Genomic DNA, 24,186 nt, shown 5'->3' with positions numbered 1-24,186 from the left:
GGAAACTTGGAAGGATTATGGAATTTGGAGTCACTGCAGGCCAAGACATCTGTTCAGAGGGGAAAAAAATGTTAAAGACCTCCTGTCAGTGACTTATCATTCAAATCCACAAAACTCAGTCTTTAAGACAAATTCAACTAATCAGTTAGAAAGATCTATGTTTATCCAAACACATTTCATACTTTTAAGATTATAAAATAGTAAAGTTGAAAAAAATCACCTTGAACATAAGGAATAACTATACAATTTACAAAGTATTAACAGCTACTTATTATAGGACTTCTCAACTCTTCCCTTTCATGTAATCATTCTGAAATTCCTTTAGAAGAGCAAAACTGATAAAATTTTACTTATTGTCCATACAAATTTTAGGAAATGAAATATGCTTAGAGGAAAGAACACCTACTATTTGTTTTTGTAAGTAAATAATATTTCTTAACCTCTGGACCTGTTCTTGATCTCTACAAATATATATGTATGAATATATATGTGTGTATATAAAATATATATTAAAAATATTCCCAATAATCCCCAAACTAAAGCAAAAGATCAATTCGAGAATGATCTTTGGAAGAATGACAGATGTAAAGAAAGATGGATCTGACATTAATAAAAAGTATTTGCTAAGCATAAAATTCCAGACATTTCCATAAACCAACTCTACTTAAAACCCTGAGACAATTTCACAGTGAGAAAACAAACCCAAAAAGGTTACAAAATCTTTCCAAGCTACCAATCAGAAAACAGTAAATTCAGAATTTTAGTTCAATAGTGTCTGGCTATAGACTATGTTCTATTAACCACTATACTTTGCTTTCTCTGTAATTTGCCCTGAAGGTGACTTTGAATCAGTAAAACTTTTTTTAAAAAAAGGCTAAAGCAACAAGACAGACCCTAATATTTTAGGTAAACGTTTAATATTATCAAACATTCACACATTTTTAATACTTGTATAAAGGGAGTTTTACAGCATCTACTATGTTCAATTTCTGCAAATAAACAGATTACCAGGAAGGACCCACCTCCAACAGTTCCTAAGTAGTTACCAATTAATATGTATGTTCATATATACGAGGACTCAAATATGAGATCAGGATATCCAAGCCATCATCCTATATACTTCCCTCACTTTGTACATCATATGTTGATAGAATGAACTCCAATCGTCTAGGTCAAGTGCTGCTCTTAGTTGTCTAATGTGTGAAAATAGGATGAAATGCTGAATTATTTTTCAAATCCCTTTGTGCAAATTTTGACATCTGCTTTCTAGACACTAAAGGGCTACCAATATCCTCCACACTATTACTCAAAAACAATGCCCAACTCTAAGGAATAAAACTTTATATTACCACCCCATACACATGGTATAGAACTGAAACAAATTTTCCACAATAACCACATTTACTGGGCAAAATGCACTTTCTATTTTCTAACTTTTCAAAAAATGCTGATAGCAGCCCACTAAACTCACAAATCACTGGCCCGCAATTAGAAAAACACTGCTCTAGAACCTAAATGCCCAAAAGGAGCATCAACATGACATGAGTGCTGTACCTTCTTCCTCTCTATACTGGAGGAGGAAAAAGCTAATAAGGACAGAAGAAAAAAAAAGGTGCTCTCTGAACATGTGAAGAGCTAGTTTTTCAAATCTCCCAGGCCCTAAGATCTAAAAGGTTCCCCACAAGAGACACAAGCTATGTAACACCTAGCCCATTCATCCTCCTCCTTTTTTTTCTCCTCCAACCCATTACCAATCCATGTCATCAAATGTATTCTCTGAAATGACAGTTCTTGGAAATTATTAGTGAATTATTTTTATAGCTTTTTTATTATTCTAAAGCATACATAAAATTTATTGTTTAACCATTTTAATTGTAAAACTCAGTGATATTAAGTATATTTACATGTACCGTCATCACCACTATCCCTATTCATAATTTACATCACCTCAAACAGAAACTACACTAATTTTGCAATGCTCCTCTACCACCCATTAACCTCACTGATTTTATACTATTTTATAAACATATATGAAATAAATGAAAATAGAAAAATGACCCTCAATAGACAAGAACGACTCAACTGTCAAATTTTGCTTTATTTATTCACCTGTCCCAGACCCCTTTTCATTTCACTCCATGTATTTAAAACAAATCAACAGTTTAGATTCTCACATAACCACCAAAGTTATTACAACACTGACAATAATTTGATTTATTCAAATACTGAAATTTTTAAAATTTGTTCTAAAATCTTTGATTCAATATGGCAATAATTTCTAATTTTTTTTTATTTTTACAGACTGCATTTTGATTTATTGTACACAAATGGGGTACTAAAGTGATTTATGAAGGATAATTATTACTCAGAACAAAAAAAACTATAGTTTCGTATAAAAGCTTTCTACTTCTACCCTATCGCACACCTTACTAGGCCTTTGAGAGAATACTTTGCTTTTCCCACTGAAAAACTAACACCTTATTTCTTACATCAAAAATGGAATGTTTTTCTCAGCAAAGCATCATAAAAGTAATCTAGTAAAACCTACTAGCATCACTATTTTAACTTAGCAATCATGACTAATAAGAAAAAGTCCCTTTGTTGTGTTACGTTTTAAAATGGACTACTACCTGAACTGGAAAGAAATTTGAATTTCTTTTGTTTAACCTATAAGTTTTTATAATAATGTTGCAGAATGTGAAGATACAATTTCACCTGAAAACCTTGTTGCTTTTGCAAAAAGGTCAAACTAGAGCAGAGCACTGAAGAGATAGATTAATAAATCTTACTTAACAGTAATTTCTACTCGTATGAGGGTTCACTTTGATATATACAGATTTCATATAAGATGAAAAACACCATGTCAAAATATAAAAGATTAGAGGACATAAAAGATAAAATAGGGATTCATTCAAATTTAACCTCTAATGCTACACACAGCACATGAGTTAAAAAGATTACCAGCCTGTGGTACATAACAACCAGATCTCAAAATATGAAATACAAAGCCAAATGTAAACAAGGAAAAAACCTACAAAACCTCTTATGGTGTCTTTTCTAATTCTGTGTATTTTTACTAATGCAAAATATGTCAATTTAGAAAGTATAATATTAATGTTCTTTAAAGTATGTAATTACAAGGGATTACCTCCAAGATCAAAAGCAGCACTGCATGAATACTAATATCACATGATCTTAATGGTACAAAAATTTGCTGCTGCTCAAGTTCTGCATCACAAGTATATAAAGTAACTCAGAGAATTAAAAACAATTAAGATGTTAAATGGGAAGCATTTGTACATGTGTGCTTAGATAAAGCTGTCACTATTTTCACCCAAAGACCTTCCAAAATAATTGACTGAAGATACAAGAACTTCCTGAAAGACAAGAAAGATCCCATATTTTATGTCTCTGTAACCTGAACAACTCAAAAACTGTGATAACATTCCTGTGAACCAACGTTCTAAAAATGTCATCTTCTAAAAATAACCTCTGAATTGTCATTATTTTTTTAAACTTTATTGTTAAGCAGTTTTAAAGTATAACCAGCTAATATCTTTTACATAATTATCACTCACTGAGGGAAATGTGTAGTTACTGAGTAAAGAAAAACTAGAAAAAATTTGCAAGATACACAATTCCACATCATAAACCTTCTAATTTCATGTCTTGATTATAAACAAAGAAAAATTTAGTTCTATGAAACATTTTATAGAAATTAGTATTCTCAATTCACATAGTGCCCAATTCATTGAAGTGGTCTGATAACTTTCTCTAAATTATTGGAGGTATAACTTCTGAAAACTAAAGTGTGAAGTTCTAAGTACATATGTTATAACCACTTTGGAACTAAATTCCTTAAAAAACTCAAACTGAGCGCACATTAAACGTCATGACTTCAACCTCAAAAAGGTGTGTGTGTTGCAGCTGGCAATGCTTTCAACTTTCTTTAAAAAAAAAAAGTAAGTCACTGATTTCTTCTTGCCCTCTTACCAATTGCCTTTCTTACACACCACGAAGAATGGGAAGCTGCCCAACCTGTGGGCAGCCTACTTTACACAAAACTAATCTCCAAATCAACAGGTAAAGCCACATTGACATCTGACTGCCTTCAAATAAAAATATATCATTACTCAGTATTCTTAATTCTTCAATATTAAAAGTATGATCAATTATTTTATATAAGTTGTAGTATAATAAACAATTTCAAATTCTTACCAGATTAAATTCACTCTATTTTACTCAGTAGTAAAAAAATTTTAAGCTACCATATACTGGGAACCTAAGAGTCACAGACTGTACTCAGTGCTTTTATAAACATAACTCTATGACCCCCATGATGCAACTGCAAGACAGATTTACCATTTTACTAATGAGAAAACTAAGAATCAGAAAGGTTATAAACATTCGATCAAGACTGATCCAGGTCCACCTTAACTTTAATGTGTGTTTGTCTTTCCCCACTATTCTAGGCTCTCCCTTATACATGGGTTAACAGCATATTACCAACTATTAGAAGCACTTGCTTAGCATGCTCATGGCACTGTGTTTCACACAGAAACAAACAAAAAAAAGTTATAATAAAATTATGTGACACTCAAAGCTGCTTATATTTTCTCATTTATTCTATAATGAATGACATAATGATTCTAATATATTGGTGTCTTCTTTACACAGAATATTATTTTACACTTCTATCTGCAAATATCCTATTTCAATCTTGAAATGCATTTTTGTTGTGTATAGAATTGTAGGTTGGCAAATTTTTCACAGTAACTAAAATGTAACTCCACTGTCTTCTGGCTTCCATTTCTACTCTTCAGAAGTCAGTCATCAGCATAACAGCCTCAGCTACTTTGAAGATAATCTGTTGCTCTCCTACAATATTTAACACTGTCTTTGCTGCTGGTGTTCTCCATATTACTATAATGTTTCTATATTTATTTTAAGCAATTCTACTTACAAGTCTTAAATTTCTCAAATTTATGTTCTTCTGTTTTCATCAGCTCTGAAAAATTCTTAAGTATCTCTTCAAACACTGCCTCCACCTTTCCTATTTTTTGCCCTTCTGCTCTTAGAAAACTGATGATGTGATGTTAAACTTCACAAACTATGTTTTGTATGTAAGAGGTTATATATCTTAACCTCTTGCTTTTGCCCATTCCCTTGTCTGTGATATTGTCTTCTCTCCTATGCTTAGTTCATTAAGTCTTTCAGTTGTTTCTCTGCTTTTAACCCTACCAAGTTTTCTCATTATAATTATTATTTTATTTTTCATTTCTAAAGTCTTATTCAGATCTTTTTCAAATCTATTAAGTTTCCTCTTCCCTACAGATATTTTTCATCTTTTTAAACATAGTTGTTTCATAATGTGTCTGATAATGCCAATATCTGAAATTTTTGAGCATCTATTTCTACTAGTATTTCTGCTGCTTCTTACTCATGGTTCCTTGTTTACTTGTGCAATAGGATATATTTTATCATGAGCTAATTCTTCAGAAAATTATTTGTAGGAATTTCTTGAGGCCCAATATAAAAACATTCTAACTCAGGATTTTCATTTGCTTCTGCCAGGCACCCACTATTACTGTAAATTGAAGCTTTGATAAGAATTTGTGCAAATCCAGGAAAGAAAGGCCTGTGGTTATAACTACTTATGAATGAATAATATTTTTTCAGGTCCTAAGCAACTTTTGTTGCCATCTCCTGTGGGAAAGAGCACTGGAGGGTGTTAAGTTTGGTTCACTCACACTCTACAAGCATAACTCTTTTGAGAGTTCCAGTTTTATAGGAAAGGAATTTCCTACTAGACTTCTCCCTTTGCACCAAACTTGATTTTTAATTTCTATCTCCTACGCCATGTAAGACCTTCACAACCAAAGAAAAACTGCCTGAGAATGTGGCAATGTCCCTCAGGGGGAAAAAAAGTTTTAACTATTCCACTTACTGCTCTGAATTCCTGCTTTCACTGATTTTGGTCTGGCCATTTCTGTCATGTTAGTTCATAAGAAAAACATTTTACCCAGCATTTCTAATTGTTTTCAGGAAATTGTTCTGTCCACATATCATGGGCTGACCATATTCCCTGCCTGCAGTTTCAAAGGCTTCACAGGCCAGGTATGGTGGTGCACACCTGTAATCCCAGAGACTGATCCTGCTGAGGCAGGAGGATCACAAACTCAAAACTCGCCTCAGCAACTAAGTGAGGCCCTAAACAACTAGTGAGACTGTCTCAAAATAAAAAATAAAAAGGACTGGGGACATAGCGAGGGTAAAACATCCCTAGGTTCAATCTCTGGTACCAGGGGAAAAAACAAAAAGCTTCACAGTTCTATATGTCAATCACTAAGTTTCATTTTGTAGAAACGTGTAAAAATGAACCAGCAAAGGACAATCTATCTTTATCCAGTTTGATTCACTATCAAGGATAGAATTTTGCTGAACCTAACAGATCAATACTATTATAAAACTATTAAGATATGGGTAAGAGTCTGTTCTGAAATGAATTCTTCAGAGACATGTATAATTGCTATGGAATTTACTGGTCTACCGATTCCCCACCACCACTAGTAATACGTAAACTATACAAAAATTCTATATTTGCAACCCACAGGAGGTTTAGCCAAAGTGGCAAAAAGATGACAAAGAAGAACTGAGCTCAGTTTTAATTCTACCAAGAAACAGAATTGTAAGGAATAATCACAATATTAAGACTCACACAAAATTTTATTTATTAAATATTTATTTAATAAATAAATATTTATTAAAGTGTACTAAACAAATCAAGATGACATGAATTATTTTGCTAGAAAATTTGAATTACTAAAATTGATCCAAGGAATGAAAATTAAAATAACCAAGGAAGAACCTAAGAAAATAAACTGCTGCTCCACAAAAAGCACCAAACATAGTCAAACAGTAAAATTCTTTTAATCCACGTTCTTTAAATTGTTTCAGGGCACAGAAAAAGAAAGTTTCCCTATTCTTTGATGAAATGAGTGTAACAGTCTATACCTGACAGAACACATAGGTAGAAATACATGCCTGTTACAATTACAAATATGGCTGCAACCATCCAAAAGAAAGTATTAACAAGTGAAAATCCATATTACATTAGAAAATAAACTATAAACAAGGTTTACCTAGAACATAAGAGTTTGAAACTAACCAAAGGCAAAAAATGTTCTATCAAGAGAAGGCAAAAGAGGCATTTTATAACAGTAAACATCTCACTACCATTAAAGTCAGACACAGAACAAGAGGCCTGGCTGCCATCACTATTAAATAAAACTGTTCTGAAAGTGGTAGCCAAAGGAATTACATAAGCAAACAAAATAAAAATGTATAAATACTGGAATGGAAGTGGTAATATTCACCAATGTTTAGAACTATTTTCTACCTGGAAAACCAAAGAGAACTAACTAAAAAAAAAAAAATAATAATAATCAGAAATCAGGAGAATAAATAAGACCAGCCAAAAATATTTAGAAAGAATAATGAGTGAAGCCTGGCTCTACCCAGATATAAGAAAGCACTTAAGGCTAAAGGAAATTATTACTGCTGTGTAACGAGACAGCTCAGTGGAATAATACCAAAATTCCAGAAATAGACCAAAGAAGATATGAGCATTGAGAATAAAAGCAGTGTTTCAAATCTGTGGTAAAAAGACAAACTGTTCAATAAACGATGCTTTCAAAATTGTCTCACCATTTGAAATGAATAAATTTGGATCTTTATGTCCTCTGTATACCATATACACACACAAAAAAAATTTCCAAATGGGTCAAAAATTTACATGTAAAAATATGAAACTATAAAAATTTTCCCAGTTGCAGTGGTATCAATCAAGTGTTAAGTTTTATAATCTTGGGATAGAGAAATCTTTCTTCCAACATTATCCCAAAACCAAAAATCATAAAATAAGAGTACTACATAAAAATGTAATAGCTATTCATAAGAATAAAAAAAGTATGAGAAATTTTAAAACAAAATTAAAAACATTTATAATATACAATAAGCAAAGAGTTTTTTAAATTTCTAATATATGAAGAATTCTTAAAAATCAGTAGTGAAAAGAAGTGAACATCCCCCAAAATTGAGTTTAGGCATTAAAGAAATAAGAATAAAAGAATTTAATCTATCTTTGCTGACAGAATGACCAAAAACAATGATTTACAATACCATCTGATAGCAGGGTTATGGGCAAATGAGTCCTCCCCTGCACTAAAAGCTATGGTATAAATTATCTTTCTACAAGGCAATTTGACATAAGTATCAAAATCTAAATTACACATATCCTTTGATACAATAATCCCAGTTCTAGAAATATACTTGGAGTAGCAGTATCAATGCATGAGAATTTATGAAAGACAAAATTAAAACACTGATTAGAAGTTAGAAGCACAGGGCTGGAGTTGCAGCTCCGTAGTAGAGTGCTTGCCTAACACAGGTAAGGCCCTAGGTTCAATCCTCAGCATCACATAAAAACAAAAATAAAGGTTAAATTCTTAAATTAAAAAAAAGCACAATTAAAATTTAAAAATTAAGAAACCATATGAATAATAGCAAAAAAAATAGAACATACTGTTTTAGGAAGGGAGGTCTTTTTTTTTAATTTTGCTTACTATTCTCCAATTTTTATTAATAATTCTTGGGCAGATAAAATTATAGACAGGAATCAGTTCATCTAAGAACTTTTTGTAGTTTTAGTTGTTGTTGTTTTTAAAGGTCTGTGTAGATTAAATATAGCTTCAAATTCTTTGTCATTTTCTCCATCAAGAGAAGAACTTAAGCTGGACACAGTGGCACGCCTGTAATCCCAGCAGCTCGGGAGGCTGAGGCAAAAGGATTGAGAGTTCAAAGCCAGCCTCAGCAAAAAGCAAAAGTAAGGTGCAACTCAGTGAGACCCTGTCTCTAAATAAAATACAAAATAGGGCTGGGGATGTGGCTCAGTGGTTGAGAGCCCCTGAGTTCAATCCCTGGTACCAAAAAAAAAAAAAAAAAAAAAGATGAGCTTAATTCTTCACTCCTGGAATCTGGGCTGAGTCTGAGTCTGTCTTAAACAAAGGAATACTGCAGAAATAATGGTCTGTCAGTTCTAAGCCTATCCAGGAGGGTTGACTGTTTCCACTTTCTGCCTCTGGGAATGCTTGTTCCTGGCGCACTCTCAATCTACCCGTCATGCTCAGGCCATGGAAAGGCCTCATGTAGGTGCTCTACCCTACCTGAGCTCCTGGACAGCAACCATCAAACACCAGCCATGTGACTAAGCCATCTTGGAAGAATGTCCCACCCCAACTAAGCTGATACCAGGTGAAACAACCTACCCCCACTGAGTCTTACACAAATTATAAAAGCATGAGTAAATACTGCTGACAATTTAAGCTAAGTTTTCAAGTGATTTAATCACACAGCAGTTAATAACCACAACAGCCTTTTACCACTAGATTTTTAGCATCTAAAACAGTACCTTTTATGAGGCCCCTATTCTTAATGAAGTATAGTACCAAATATCTGAGTCAAGATATTGTCCATAGTCTTAGTAACAGAGCCATCAAAAGCAGGACCCAGACTAGTGAAAACAAAAAGGTAATTATAATACATTATAAATGTTATAGAGTAGTATAAGATAATTGGCCAACCAGGAAGGACACAAAAGACTTAAACTTTCTGGAGAAGCGGCATTTATAATTGACCTCGCAGAAGTAAAGTGAAAAGAGTATTACAGTCCCAAAGTAAGCTAAACTTACACAACTACAAAAAATAAATAAATCAAAGAGTCAGTATTTTATAACAAAATCACACTATATGAAAGGCAGAAAAGAGATGTAAGACTTAAAAGTAGGCAATAGTATTATAGAGTTTTAAGAGAATCAGCTGTAAGCTCAACAAGAACACCTGGCTGCAGGGGTGCCAGGTCAGAAGACGTCCAGAGACACAGTGGGACCTGAACCACAGCAGAAGTAGTGGGAATAAAGAGAAAATGTATTGTTTGATAAGGGAAAACGGACAAAACATGTCTACCAGGTTTCTGGCTTGTGTTCAAGGATGATGGTGGTGCCAATTACTGAGAATGTTAAAAATAACAACAACCAAAAAAGAAACCTTCTAGAAGGGAAATAAGTTTTGTAAGAGAAGATGGTAAATTCAGTAACATATACAGAATGACTTTCCTGTGGGTCATTCAAAAGTGGAGCAGTCCAGTGGGCAATCAGACACATCTAAAAAGCTCAGGGAAGAAATTAAGGCTGGAGACAGAACAAGAAAATGCTTCTGAAGAGTCGGTTCTAACACCAATGCCTCACTATCTCTGTAATCCTCAACCACTTAGTTATAGTCTATAATTCTGATAACTTGTCATTATGAAATCAGTCTGTCTCTGACCCTGTGTCTATTTCCTTAATACTTTTGTTATGAAGAAACAGATTTAATCAATGTTTTGCCACACCCTTTGCAAGGTAGGATGACAGCCACTGGTCAGGACAGGTAGTTTTGTGACATGAAGGATGAGCAGGACCACTTTCCATACTGGTAAAAAGCATCAGTACTTGCAATCAGGGTGGAAAGGAGGTAGAGAGCTATTCTCTAAAAGGAAGCAAACATGGTATACAGGAAGCCAGGGCAGGTGGGGGGGAAACCGGTAACAGTGTAAAGACACAGGAATCTAGAAAGATAGTCATAAATTAGAAATGGGGCTAAAGAAAAATGCATTCACATACTGGGTGCTTCCCAATTCCTACATCTCCTATTCTGTCCTACTTTCATTGTACCCTGTTCTATTTCCTGTTTCTCAGTGGCTTTATTTCACTCTGTTTTAAGAATTACACAATTTGTCCTGGAGAACTTTAAGTAGCCAATGGCAAGGACATAGCTTGAAAAGAAAATTCACAGTAAGAGTAGACAATTATATCCTCTGACCAGAAAGCAAAAATCACAAGACTTGATACTGCAAACAAGATAACCAGTGGTGTGCAATGTGAAGTCTGCAATCTGTCAGCTTTGTCTCTTAATTCCACTAAACCACAGAAAAAATATTTAGGCTCCAAAACAACAAAAGTATAAAAACTCAGAGTAATTGCTAGGGAGGAAGGTGTGGGAGGGGAATTATTAATGGAGCTAGAGGACCACAATTATAAAGGAAGCTGCAGGCACTTAAAGTATTTTGTGTATATTATCAGGTGTCTTTTGACAAAAAAGTAGATTCACAAAGCTTCTAAGTTTGAAAGATCCTTCTAGAACATTTAGTGGAATGTTTATCCAGATACTTTAAAACTTTTGTGAGAGCTGAATAGATCAAATCACAATGGTTCCATATCAAAAAACTACAAGTCAATTAAGAAAATCATTCCAGGGCTAGGGTTGTGGCTCAGTGGTACAGTGCTTGCCTAGCATGTGTGAGGCACTGGATTTGATTCTCAGCACCACAATAAATAAAGAAAGGGGCGGGGGGGAGAAAGATAGATACTGTGTCCAACTACAACTAAAAAAATTTTTTTTAAATCACTCCAGCATTACCTACATAAGTAAAAATTAGTCATGAAAAAGCCTTTACACAAGAATGACCAGTTACAGATGGTATGATCACCTACATGGAAAACCTATGAGGATCAACTGAAAATCCAAGTGACTAGTTAAAAAAATATGCAAAAAAAAAAAAAAAAAAAAAAAAATCAGTAGCTCTTCTTCTTACTAGCAAATCACTTAAAAAATACATATATTATAAACTTTATATAAACCTTAACAAACTTAGTAGATAGAGGGGAAGCAAGAACAAAATCACACTCACAACAATAAAAAAATATAGTGAGACTGAAAAGATGAGGAAATAATAGTTTTTGACACCCATGAAAAGATTAATACAGTATTAATCAAAAGCTTAAAAGTTTTTTTGGACCTTCTACCTTACACTTGACAAGTAAAAATAATTGAAAACTCAAAGTTGAAAATGAAAGTCTGAAAATAGTTGAAAAACATGTGTTCATCATCACTATGTAAACAGAAAACAGAAAAAAACTACCTGCACAAGGTAATGCAAAAGCAAGATTTAACAATATAAAATATTAAAACTTTTAAGAAGGGAAGGAACTATAAATTCAATGAAACTTAAATAAAGCTATTAAAGAAAAAATAATAATACCTAAAAATGGCAAGTACAAGGTCCCTCAAATGACTTTGTATGTAAAGTGGTATCATCTTTCTAGTGGGCAATCAAAACTATTAAACATGAGCAAATATCATAACTGTACTCAAAACAATTTTCCCTAAATAATGAACAGGTACAAATGGATATTAGTCACAATATTCAGGGTAGCACCACTCATACCTCAACACTGAAAGCTGATGTCCAAAGGTAAAGGAATACTTACAGGACATACAAAGAAATAGTATGTATCACTAAAAGATATAGGTGAGGACAATGATATGAATATAAAATGTCAGAGGAAAAACAAACAGCCAAATAGCATGAAATCTATCAGTTGTTTTTTTAATGTATTTTTATGTGTATCCACACACTCCGATAAGATAACCCTACATTACCTAGAAAAGGGAAGGTGAAGAGAATTTATCTCAAGTCTTCCTAGGCCGCCCACATCTACTAAAAAATGAGCATCTGATCACAGTTCTTGTACCTTATGGAAAAAAGAAGAGTAATTTAACGACTGCAGTAGACAAAGAAATAGTGGCACCACCTGCCCATCTTCTGTTGACTCTACCTTCCCAACCTTGCTCCCCAAGCTCCACCATGGATTCAGGACACTCAATCCCCTATCTCACCCCTGGACCGCAAGAGTTGTAGTGTTAGTGACTTTTCTTAGATTTCTACTAAGTAGCTGCTGGAACACTTCCAAAGGTAGCTATTTTAGAAAACTCTGAAAAGGTGATACTTAACTAACCCCCAGTGGCTATCAGCAAACAGAATGCACATTATTGAAGACATAGGTCTTGGGCTCTGTCTTCTTGCAGTGTTGTATAACCCCTAACTCCATCGGAAGGTGGACTGTTCCTCTTTAATGCATCTTCTACAAGATGGTCACATCAGAATTGGGGGCTTACACCTCATTAATCTAACTATTCTGAAGATTCTCTAACTAAAAGTAGAAGTCTAATTACCTTTGGTTCAACCTTTTTATCCTACTTAAGAACAAAATTTTAGTAACGCCAGAAAATAAAACACTCCTGCTATGCAACACTTGTTACTTGGCTTTCTAAGTTATTACTTACAGTATAAAACTGGCATTTGTGTTTCCCAGCATTTCTCAAAGCAAGAGAACTTTAAGACATTCCCAACAGTTGTAAGTATAGCCACGTACAGCTTAATGACTGAGTAATACTCTAAGAAATGTGTCGTTAGACAATTATCGTGAGGCTATCAGAATGTACTTACACAAACCTAGGTGTATAGGTCAATCATTCAATGTGGTCCACTGATATAATCAAGAGGGCTTAAACAAGAGATGTATAAAGCACCTGCTGGAGTAACAACAAATAGCTTTACAAGGCCCCATTTTTGTTTTTGGTAAGTATGTGTACATCTAAAATAATAATAAATACATAAACCTGAACAGCTGTCCTCAAGTACTTTGTACTGCACATAATTATATGTTATACTTCTATAAGACTGACAGTTCGGTAAGTCTGTAGCATCATTATAAACATGTTATATGTTGCTCCATAACATTACAATGGCCACCATTCATTAAGCAATAAATTTTTTTTCAGTTCCATTATGTTATGGGACCACAATGTACATGTGGCGTGGCATGGCATATCATTAACAGAATCATTATATAGTACATGACTATTTTTTATAAAATTTCCACATTACGTTTTATAATAGGAAAAAAATTTTATCACACTACGATTATTTGACCCAATATGTGCACCCATGATAGAATTGTTTACATATAAAGTGCCACAGCTAGCCCGCTATAAAAAGTTATCACATAAAAATTAGATTCAACCAAATTTAAAAAAACAAATCCTTCTTCTAAATGTAAGCTTCAAGACCAGCAAAGTAGTAAAAGCAAGCATTCTTAAAATTTTGAAAACTTATAATCATCTATTATGCCTATTTCAAATCTTTTAGCATGATTTTGTTTCAAAAAAGTAATCCAGTAATTACCTTCTCTGGGTAGAAGTGAGCTAATTTTCTGGGAGAGTTAAAAATGATACATCTGCAACTATTAAACATTCTCATGGAGTCGGCCACAGAAACTTCGTGTAGCACTGAACGATGACAATGCTATCACTGGACACTTTTCTTCCGAACTAATGAACATTTAATGAGCATCTACTATTTGCTAAGACCTATGCTCCAAGAGTTCTCTGTCTAGCTGAAGCTAGAGACACAATAATTATACATAAAATTTTAAAATACATATGTTTATACACACACACACACACACACACACACAAAGACCTGATCCCTTATTTCCAAAGACTGAAAAAGAACTCTGAAAAGCAAAAATTGACCTAAACTAATGTAAGGCTTTTTGTAGTCTTTGTTATTCTAGTTAATGTAAATATATAGAATTTCATAGGAAAATTCATGTGTATAATTATGAGATGATTGTTCCTATGTACCAGAATTTTCATGACAGATAGTATGAGTCATCCTAACTTTTTGAATTCAAAAAAAAAAATTAGTATCTGAGACACTTTATGCTATCATGATTTCATACAAGGGTCTGAAGATTGGGTCTGGAGGATGTACAGAAAGAGGAATTATTTCAAGGAGCAGAGAAGATGGGTGAGGTAGGTAAAAGTTATGGTTAGAGAAATGTTTAGGAGAAAAAAAGGTGATCCTGTTCTAGGCTTCACATTATACTTGAGTATTTTAAACCAATCCTTTAATACCCCCAAAGACTTTTTTTTCTGGGAGGATGGGGGGTGGGTGTTTGGGGACTGAATCCAGGAGTACTTATCCTGAGCTATTTCTATTTTTGAGCCATATCCTGACCTATTTTTATTTTGAGACAGGATCCTTCTAAGTTGATTTGGCTGGCCTTGAACTTGCAATCCTCCTGCCTCAGCCTCCTGAGTCGCTAGGATTAGAGGCATGTACATGTGCCTGACAAAGGCATCTTTTTCTACAGCTTTACTTATTTCAAAAAAGATCTGAGCTGTCAAACCATATTTATATTTAATTCCCCAAAAGAATAAAAACATACCAATTTTGGATTTTCATCCAAAAAGTATAAATTTTTTCTTGGTTGGTCCATTCAGTCTTATTTCAGATAAACGTACAATTTTCATTCAGTTCATTCAAATAGTCTTATATAGGCATAGTAATGACCCTGCAGATTATCCACAGAACACAGTATTTAGCACCCACATGATAGCACTAAGCATTTTATACATACCACAATATTATACCCACACAGCAATACATTTAATTCTCCAAACAATCCTGCAAAGTAGTTCCTATTATTATGATCATTTTAAAGATGAGATATTGAGGCACTACGAGATAAGTAACTGGCCAGCATGGCATTACTACAGACATCACAATAGAATTTGTAAAAATATTAAGTTAATTAATAAGTAAAAATATAAATTACAAGTCTTCCATTATTTGGACAGGCAACAAATGCTCCTTGAGTTGACTTGGCCACTCAGCTGTGAAGTCCAGGAAGTATAGCAGACCTGGTATGTCCATGCATAGCATCAGGGTAAGAAATTAAAAAGCCAGTAAGTGACAGTGCAGCAAAGCTACTCTAATTTCCAAAGAGAGAACAAGAAAGAATTTGGACAACTGTGACTCACAGTTTGTTTTCTTTGCAGAACTTGGGAGCACTCAACCACTGAGATACATTACAGCCCTTTGAATTTTATCTTGCTAAGTTGCTAAAAGACTGGCTTTGAATTGGGTCTCCTGCCTCAGCCTCCCAAGTTGCTGGAATTATAGGCATGTACCACTGTGCCCAGCTCTCAGTCTCTTTTCATTACTCAATTTGTTTAATGTTTAATGTTACTAAAACCATTTCACAGGCTTTATTTTTAAATGTCTGAGATTTGTAGAAAGGTAAACATTTTCCTAAACAGTTAATGTGTTTTTGAGAAAGCATTTTACACCTGAGATGTGTTTACACTAACTTCCTTCCCAAACTCACCATTGCCCCACTAATACAGAAAATGGTGCTACGAAAAGCAGCCCCAATTGCTTTCTACTCTCTCATTGCCTCCCATCCCATACCCACCACACAACCTGACATTTCTCAAGTTCAGTACACACACTGTATTCACAGCCATCCTAGTGATCTATCCAAGCTGCAAGATGCCTTAGATCAGGTATATAAACATAACTCCTCGGACTAGTGCAGATGGGACAAAAAGGAAGTTGACTTTTTTTATGAAGTACAAATTATTCAACTTAAAAGATAATCTTTTATTCTGGGGTTGTTCTTACTTTTTCAGTATTAAAATACAATAATAGCCAGGCATGGTGGTACATACCTATAATCCCAACACCTCAGGAGGTTGAGGCAGGAGGATCTCAAGTTCAAAGCCAGCCTCAGCAATTTAGGGAGGGCCTAAATTTTGAGACAGCAAGACCCTGTCTCAAAATAAAAAATGGTTAGGGATGTAGCTCAGTGGTTGAGCCCCTCTTCAATCCCTAATACAAAAAATTTGTGTGTGTGTGTGTGTGTGTGTGTGTGTGTGTATTAACCACTGCTTAGTTTTTATTGTCCTTACTGGCCAAATAAAAATTCAGTGACCAAGTTGATCCCTGTATCTAAATGTTAACAAATATAAAACACAGAGAAACTCAGTCAACCACAAAAACCTAAACATTAGGATAACTAATAAAGAATTAATATCATGTATGCATGGGGTTAAAGTAGGGTGAGTAGAGAAGCACAGGCAGGACTTAAAGGACTGAAAAACTTGCAAAGTCAAAAGAAAGCACATACTTTTACATTTAGCAATGAGGTAAAAACCAATTGATCCAGCAAAGAACAAAAAGCAAAATACAACTTTGTAAATTTCAGTAAGTTATTCAAAAAAGATTATAAGCATTGATGCTTTCATTTTTATAGTAGGATAAAACATGAAATGAAAGAATGACAACTTTTACTTTTAAAATGAAAGTGAAGGGGCTCAGTGGTAGAACACTTGCCTAGTATGTGTGAGGCACTGGGTTCGATTCTCAGAACGGCATATAAATAAAGGCCCACTGACAACTAAAAAAAAAAATTAAAAAGTAAAAGTGAAACTCACAATTCTCAACAATACTAGAAAAAAGAATTGAAAACAATATCATTACTTTACTAAATAATAAGGCATCATAGAGAAGATTGTTAAAAGCAAGACTCTGAAGTCAAACAGAACCCCAACTGTGTATTAGCTATGTAAATCTAGGCATGCAACTTACCCTGTTTCAGTTTTCTTAAAGGTTGTGAGGATTAAATGAGTTAAGATATGTGAAGTGTATAAAACAGTGCCTTGCACTTAGTAAGTGCTTCGAAAGTACCGTTACACATATAATTTAATAACGTGAAGCAACAAAGGCAAAGTAATGACTTAGAATGAAGATGATAAACATTATGGGACTAACAGTAGTTGCTATATTTCTATAAAGTACTTAAAAAGAACTTAGCAAGTGTGAGGACCTGGGTTCAATCCCTAGCACCATTAAAAAAAAAAAAACACTTTTATGTACATAAAGTATATGAGGATACATGTGACCTTATAATTTTTTTTAATTTTACATTATAAAAATTCCATTAGGAAAAAATCTGAATCCAGTTAGAATACCCTCAACGACTTCCACAGCTCAGAAATATACTACCCAATTGAGGTTGCATTTGAGTGAGAAAAAGCAGACGATACTTCTAACAATAAAAGAAACTCATCTCAGCAATAATTCAGACACAATTCCTTGCCTATACACTGGCAAAACCCAGTTATTCATATCTGAACAAGTTTTCCAGACAGCACACAGGCAAGGTATTCCCACTCCTCCAATTCCTCCCCTGGGATCCAGACTTAGCTTACCCTGTCCATTCTGCCTACTGGAATTCCTTAAGCAAGTTTTCTCCATTCACCCTGTCATTTGACCCTTCTGTCTGCCTCACCACCTCTACACCCAGGGTGGATTAAGAAAAGGATAATGTTCACTTCTAGATACATCACTACGTTTCTTAAACATCCTTGATATTCAAAGCTAGCTGTCTCCCCAGCATTACCTTAAAAAATGCAGAATATTAAGATGCATCACCAATCTAATAAATTATAATCTGTACTTTTAACAAGAGTCCCAAGGTTTGAGCACAGTTCTATAAGACACTGCTGCAGATAGTTGTGATAACTAAGTGTTCAGTTACCTAATGATTTGGTATGAAAATCACCAACACATGGAATCTGAAAAGTCCAAAGAGAAATAATCAATCTGGATTGATTATTTGACACTCATAAAGGTGTTCAGTGATTTTTCAGCAACACTACGTTTAATGATTCCTGTTTTTATTTTGTGCAATAGCACAACACTAATAATGTAAAGTTTTGGGGGGACTACATTTTGATGTACGAAGACTACTAAAGAATGATGGAAATTTCAGAGCACGCGCTTATTAAAATTTCGGGATTTACTCCAATTCAGAGTTAATAAATACAACTCTATCCAGAAAGTCATTAAACAGAAGGAAGAAAACATCTGAAGGATGTAAACTTTGAACAGTTAATATTCCTGGAACTGAAACTACTTAGTAACTAGTACTAAACAAGCCCTAGATCCCTTGTAGAAAAGATTCTTGTTTGGTAAGGGGTTTCCAAGGAAAAGGGGGGAAAAAAAAAAAAAAAATCAACTTTCACCCTCTGCCAAGTTTTTCTCGTGTACCGACTGATAGGCCTCAAACTTGCACGTTCTCACAGGTGAATAAGCTGAAGTCGTATTACAACAAACCAAGGAAAAGTTAAGGCAAGGCTTCTCTGTTCTCAAAGCAGCGTTTTTAGAAGGCTGGAGGACTCCGGGCCCACTTCGCTTCCGGCCTGGGAAGGAAGCCTGGTGCCCAGGGCTGAAATTAATAAGGAAGCTGACCCAGTACGAAGCGGAGCCCGAGTGCAACCACCAAGCTCTGCCCTCTGGCAGCTGGCCTTCCAGCCTAGACCCCGACCTCCCGGGCGAGGGCAGGCAGGAGGGCTGGAGGCAGCACCCCGCCCGCCCGCCCCGGAGCCGAGCGAGCCCCCGCCCGCCCCCCAGCCGCCTGCGGGAGGCGCACAGGCGCGGGGCGGGCGGCAGCCGCCTTGGGCCTTCCCGTGGTGGCGGCGGCGCGAGGGGAGGCAGGACCTGTCCTGGGAAGCCGGGGCGGGAGCTCCTGCATGTAAGGGGCTGCACTGGAGGGAGGCGGAGCGCCCGGGGGGCTTGGGCTTTTTTTACGGTTATCGTCATCATCATTATTTTGTTTTACCTGTGGCGCAGATGGGTTCCCCAGCTCCTATTCCCTGAATCCTCCTCCTCCCCTCCTCTTTCTCTCTCTTTCTCTCTCTCTCTCTCCCTCAGTCTGCCGGGAGCTCGCGGAACCTGCCGGGCCCGGCCCGACCTGAAAGAGAACAGGGCGGGAGGGGGTGGCGGCGGTGACCAGCAGCCACGTGACCACGCTCGCGCCGTAACGGCGGCCGTCTCCTGCCGCGCGCCCTCCCAGCGCTCCACCTCTAATAACCCCGCGGCCCGCGCGCCCGATCGCTCGTGCGCAGGCGCCTGCGCGGGCACGCGACGCGCTCGCTCTTGGGGCCAGGTGTCAGGGGCCCAAGAGGCGCGAGTAGGTGGGGAGTGAGCCACGGAGCTGGCCCTCCTCCGCTGATCCAGTCGGCTGTTAGCGCGCATGCGCGCGATGCTTCCGCGCCCGCACGCGGGCCGCTGAAGGCTGGGAGCTCGCCACTGGGTCTTGATCAGAAGTTTGCACCCGCTAGGACCTTCATAGGTTGGGACTGAGGAGGACAGAAGTTAGCCCCTGGGACCCTCCTAAGTCTTGGCACTCCTGCCGAGGAATTTACATGTTCTCGTCGCCTGTAAAGGGCCTTCCCATTTGACGTTTTTCTGTAGCTGAGTTGTCTTCTGACCCAGCTTATCTGTCATTCTGAAATTATTAGCACTCTGTGCAGACCTATTTCGTAATATAACCCATAGAGAAATAAATGTTATATAAGTTATTTTTTACAAGCCCACAGTGCTAAACTCAGATTTTATCTTTTCCTCACAACCTAGAACAGAATCTTCAGCCCAGTCATATCTCCCTGAAGGATGATGAGAGACCATCTGAACACAGTCAATGTCTAAACCCTTACCTTGTTTCCCTCGACCTCTGGTTAATCATGATTTAAGATTCCCTTTAGCTAGAGCAAGTGGGATGCTGGTGTTTATTTCCCCAATATGAAAGCCTTTGAGTGGTAATGCTAATTAGAGTGGTAAATGCTTCACCTAGTAAAAAAGATTTATGATCTTTTATTAGGCTATCTTTACAAAGAGCTCCAAAAGAAATTGATTCTGTTAGGTCCTGAAAAAGGAAACCAAGGCAGAGAAAGACCAGATTTTCAAAAGTTAGCTAGCTTGAGAGGAAGATACTTGTGTGGGAGACCTTCCTTCATACACAAATGGTCCACTTCACATAGGGTTTAACTCTTTTTCTGTCATCTTTCTTTCTGTTGCAGAAATTAAACAGGTTAAGTTAATACCTCTGGCAGGATTTAATCAAAGCTAATAAATAAAATGTCAAAACTTCCTAATTGGATTGTTATCATTAGACTGGAGGACACTGACTGATGTTCAAGAAAAGAGGCTAGCAACAAAACCCTAGGAAGTGGTGGAATGTGTGCTTACGAAGAAACAGGCACAGAGAGCCCCAACTTATTTTTTGATGGTGCAAAGCTAGTTGCTTTCTGTAGGTACTATAGTTTGATTTTGATCTTCTTCCAGACTAGGGATAAGTGGTATGTTTCTCTTGATGCTGGGAAGCTACAGCCATCTGTAGCTCTGTCAGTCATATGATCATGAAGGTAAACAATCAATATTCTTTTGTTGTGTGTGTGTGTGTGTGTGTGGTGTGTGCTGGGGATTGAACCCAGGGCCTTGTGCGTGCAGGGCAAGCACTCTGCCAACTGAGCTATATATCCCCAGCCCAAACCCAATATTCTACAGTGTACATAATGGACTTTCCTCTCCAGCCTCCAAAACTTTTCTCACCCCAGATCCTCATCACCTCTTTCCTGAACTGCTAAGGATTGAGCAGGTTCTAGGTTATAAGGAAGAGTCATTCAAGCACCTAGGTTACCTTAGGAGTTTATTAGGCAAAAAGAGAGCAGATGTGGGGAACCAGCCAGTCATCCCCCATTACTGCTATCCTACTGCTTCTCAGACAAGGAGGGTCAGTGGACCTCATAGAGTGCAACTATAGTGGCCCTTTGCCCACAACAATAGCTCTAGGGGACCCATCTGCTCTCTGGTTTCCTACTTCTTACTCCCCAAGAAACAACCCAAAGGATCTATTAGAGCACCCTGACGAGGCAGAGAATAGCCAGCAATCTAATCTTGGGAAAAAAGATTCTAAAGTAATAAAGCTGATGATTAGTAACCCTACAAAATATAAATATTATATAAAAATTCATCTCAAGTTATGGTACAGTTTGTGTACTTAAGGTAAAAGAATTAAATTTGAAGCAACATCAGCATTCTTGGAAAAATGACAATTGTGGCATTTGTTTTTACAACTACTTGTGTACTAATTGATTCTCTGCTTCAACATCTATGTGTATTCTTTGGAGCATGGCACAAAGTGAAACACAAAAAATGAAATGTTCTCTAGGAAAGGAGAAAGCTGATGGGATAGCCCTTGACAAGACTGGCTTTCCTCTAGGCCTCTACCTATGTGGACACAGCCTGCCTCACTCTGGCTAGGCCACCATTCATATCCCTTCTCCCAGCTCTTTCCTCTGCTATACCTCTGGATTTGCCTAGACAATTTAGCCATCATCAGAGCCTGGAATTGCCATAGTAGCCTGGACTAACGTGATAGTAAGATACACATCCTGCACTATGGCATTGCCAGTGTGAAGTGAGAGGGTTATGGTAAGAAGGGTCTATGTGGGCTGGGGAGATAGCTCAGTCAGTAGAGTGCTTGCCTTACAAGCACAAGGCCCTGGGTTCGATACCCAGCACAGGAAAAAAAAAAAAAAAAAAAGAATGGGCTATGTGTGTGACTGGCATCAAGAATTATCTCCTTTGCTATCTGTCATGGCACCCATGGAAGTGCCCCACTCAGATCTCAACCAACCAGTTTCTTACAACTGCACCACAGCCTGCAGCTCTTCTTAACCAAGTTTCTGCCATTTCCCATGCAGCATACCCAAGTGACAGATCTGTGCTGTGCCTCCACCCCAATCCTGCTTCCTTCCCTTTACCTTTTATTGGTGTTCTCTCAATAGAGCTTTTGAACATCCAATCCCATCTTGGTTCTCTTGCTTCTATGAGGACCTAAATGGAAGCACACCCATATTCTAGGAATTCCTCTACCCCATTCTCATACTCAAGCTATAGGTCACTGTTGTGAGTAATACTGAGAAATCTAAATAATTTAATTCTTTGGAATCTTGGGTTTTAAAGAACTTTTCATCTCTCAGAGTCGTCCATTAAAATGCAACTAACCCCAAGTAAAGAGAACAAAATAAAGCCTTTGAATGTTAAGAAAATAAGAAAGATTATTTAAGAGTTATTTTAACTCTAAAGGTGATTAAGATTATAATAAGAATTGTGTTTATAAATATAAAAATTACTTAAATTTTTAGTAACATGGCCATTTAGGTGCCACACTCCCTATCCTGTGTTCTTGTAGCACATACTTTTGGAGTCCGTTTTCTCCAGTTCATAATAAAAACTATTAATCACCATCCTAAATTACCTCTCCTTTCTCCCAACTCCTAATCTTCCATGAAGGACTTGAAACAAACCAGGTCAATCAACTTTTCTTTCTAAGAAAATTGAGAAATGGGATTAAAAGGCAGGTAGTCAATCTTTGTATGGGGCTGTAACTGAAAAACCCAAGAGAATAGATCATATTATCATCAAGGTCTAATCAAGAGAAACCATTTATTACAGAGGGACTTTAATACAGGGAATGAGTTACACAGGTGATGGACCCAAAGGAACAATGGGATCTTTAGAGATTAGCAACAGCAGGAAGGAACCTTCCTGCACCTTAACTGACAACCACAGGAAAATATCATGTTACTGGGGTTCCTGGAATGGGGTTATCCAATGCAGTATATACAGAGTCTGGTTCTATACAGAGAGAACTATTTAGGATAGCTTTCCTCAGAAGCTAACTGTTAGCATGGTAAGCATTTGTAAGGTTTACCCACCCTCCACCACCAACCTTAAGGAATGAAAGAAAATCAGTTTCCTAAAGAAGAGTCATAGTTATTTGGCAAAAGGAGAGGTGTTTGGCAGACAAAACAATATGTGTTTGCCATGTTCCTTCTGTTAGTTACCCAGTGCATGTATAAACCTTTCTTATATATGATTTCAAAACGATCTCACCTAATATAAAGTAACTATTTACTAATCCTGTAATTAAAGAGTAACTTTTAGTAACACTCAACCAATCCATAATTAATCATTAGGTTTTGGCTTTCAAGTCATTTTAACTCTCATACTATTCATGGAAAATAAAATATTTTTTAGAGAGTCTACCAAAAATTACCCTAAAACCAGAGATTGATTTGTATGTAGTGTCTGCATACCTATGTGTGATAGACTGCTGGCTCCTCCTCCCTTCCAAATCTATTTTTCTCTTCTTCCATTGGAATTGAGTTTTAGCTGGGCACAGGGCCATCCATCTGGAGGCTACATTTTCCATTCCCCCTTGTGGCTGGGTGTGGCCATGCAACTTTATTTTCATCCATAGAGTATAAGACTAATGTGTTCATTTTCTGCATTGCTTGCTTAAAAGAAAATTGCTTGCCCTACACTGCCTCTCCTCCATTCCTGACACCTGAAATAGACATGGTAGTGACCCAGCTCCCAGTGTGCACAACCTGATAGAGCAATGAGATGGTAAGAAACTGGATCTCTGGATTGCTCTGTGGAAAACTGCCTACCCAAACTGGACTGCTCCATTTCACCTTTGATTAGAAAGGAATAACTTATGCCTTATTTAAGTCACTGAAATTATAAACTTTTTAAAAAATGTATGC

General features: G+C 36.5%; 1 protein-coding gene across 1 annotated transcript in view; it reads right to left on the bottom strand.

Annotated features, from left to right (window-relative positions):
- Positions 1 to 19,628, bottom strand: part of Tbc1d5 (TBC1 domain family member 5) — a 536,784-nt gene extending 517,156 nt beyond the window's left edge. Inside the window, 1 exon segment of the mRNA XM_047531151.1 lies at positions 19,410 to 19,628. The gene's annotated coding sequence lies outside the window, so the exon portion shown is untranslated.
- Between the last annotated feature and the right edge of the window lie 4,558 nt (positions 19,629 to 24,186).

The sequence above is a fragment of the Sciurus carolinensis genome, chromosome 17, assembly GCF_902686445.1.
Source record: "Sciurus carolinensis chromosome 17, mSciCar1.2, whole genome shotgun sequence".
NCBI classification, from domain to species: Eukaryota; Metazoa; Chordata; class Mammalia; order Rodentia; family Sciuridae; genus Sciurus; species Sciurus carolinensis.
This window is presented reverse-complemented; position numbering and strand designations above follow the sequence as displayed.